Source organism: Arachis ipaensis, chromosome B3, assembly GCF_059453495.1.
Source record: "Arachis ipaensis isolate K30076 ecotype BB chromosome B3, ASM5945349v1, whole genome shotgun sequence".
NCBI lineage: Eukaryota > Viridiplantae > Streptophyta > Magnoliopsida > Fabales > Fabaceae > Arachis > Arachis ipaensis.
In genome coordinates, this window is record NC_142438.1 from 27,362,777 (window position 1) to 27,364,707 (window position 1,931).

Here is a 1,931-nt window from a genome sequence, read left to right on the forward strand (position 1 = left end):
AAATTACATGTATAAGCAGAACATCTTTAAGACAGACAACAAAAGCAGAGAAAAGAACAAATTATTAATGAAGTGGAGTTTTCAGATTCCATAAATGTCTGAGAGGGGAAAACCTCTTAAAAATCATGAGTTTTACACCAAATAGAGGCCAAATACACCAATTAGTGGCACAGATAGCACACTACTGCAAAGATTTTGCTTCCTTCCTCCTCCCAAAACCAACTTACCTAGTCAACAAGAGCTGCTCCAGAGATCTAGAACACCCAACACATAAATATATAGAATTAGCCATAAAATAAATATTCAACTGATTCTAAACTAGTACTTATATTTAATATTTCCATTTCACAATGCATAACACACAATCCTAAATCAAATGAAGAAGGATCTCTTGTAAAAAGCATCAGCATAGTCTCTACATTAAAATAAAGCAAATCATGAATGTCTCATATCGTACTGCTAAAAATCAACGCTGTATATTCAAATATATGTTACTGTTATCTGAAAAAAAGGCCACTTTGTAATTGAAGTGTTATAAAACAATTGTGATATCCAAAAAATAACCAATCATGTTTTATAATTCACAGACAAAATGTTATTACATGAAAAATCTAATGTATGATAATTTCTTTCAATTTAAGAGTATTAAACTTTTGCAATTTCCAACCCAAAAAATACATTAACATATTCCCTAAACCCATCATCATTAGCCAAAAAATAAGATTCTCTAATCTTGTGAAAGGTGTGGCAGGTGAGCAAGCTATCAGACCCGGCCTGATGGCACTTCCCAGCAACTCGGTCTACGTGAAGTGAGTCAGCCACCTTTTCCAAACCGCCATAGAGGCCATTGCAGAACCTTATCACATGCTTCACATCGTAAGTATTTCCCCCAAACAGCTCTTTCACAAGCTCCAAGAACTCCTCCAAGCACGTCGGAAGGACACCCCAGTTCAGAATCTTCACCAAATATCCAATATCATAAGCACCATGGAATGTGACCCATGTCAGTGCTTTGTTGAACAGCAGCCCAGATGCTGCTGCCAATTTCGCAAAATGCACCGAAGAAACTCCGGCCACTGCATTGCATGCAAAGTCGATGCCCTGGCTGCGTAGGAGTGCCACAGAGTCCTTTGCGTGAATGTCACGCGTGAGGTTGAAGTCTCGGAAATTGAACTGCCAGATGTAGTGAGTTCTGTTGTTGGTTCCTAGGTCAGGGAGGTTGCCGTGCTCATCGGGGAGAGTGAGTCCAAGCTGGATGATTTTGAGCGCGTCCACATTGGCCTTCATGACTTGGTAAGTTTCCTCTGGAACAAGATTCCGGTAGTTTTTGTTGCGGGGCAGGATGACTACACCCGGGAATTCAGTGTTTGGCAGCCCACACTTGCCTGATCACAACCGAACTATTGGGACTGGGCTCTAAAAGCGGCAGTCGTTCCACAAACCTCGGCTGAGCAGCGCCATAAAAGGGCGGAAAACCAACAACCATGGGCGGTGTCATAAGAAAAACTCTAGGTGGTTGTTGAAGTTGTTCTCGCTCATCATCGATCTTCGTCATTGTTGTATATATAGTCGTCATACTCTATCTAACTGAACCCTGGAAAGCAACTCTGTTAACTTCTTAGAAACTGAGAAAAAAAAATAGAACAAAAGAATGATTGTTGATCACGTAAGAAGAATAGAAGAGGAAACCAAGATTTTATAAACTAACCGTTTGTTCGACAATATAACAAGCACTAAGAAGATAATATACAGATGGCTAAGACTTTTTGTTGGACAATACAGTATGAAAGAATCAAGGAGACCTACGAGGATTACCAAATCTGAAAGACTTTATATCATTGAAGTTTCTTAAAGAAGCAGAAGTTCCAAGAATAAGGAGTCAGGTTCCATTAAAACTTAAAAGAAACAAAAAAAAGTAAGTAGTCTTAATT

At 39.1% G+C, this 1,931-nt stretch overlaps 1 pseudogene; it reads right to left on the minus strand.

Annotated features, from left to right (window-relative positions):
* Positions 1-645: 645 nt before the first annotated feature.
* LOC107632849 (putative CCR4-associated factor 1 homolog 11 pseudogene) lies at positions 646-1,576 on the minus strand (annotated as a pseudogene).
* Positions 1,577-1,931: the final 355 nt, after the last annotated feature.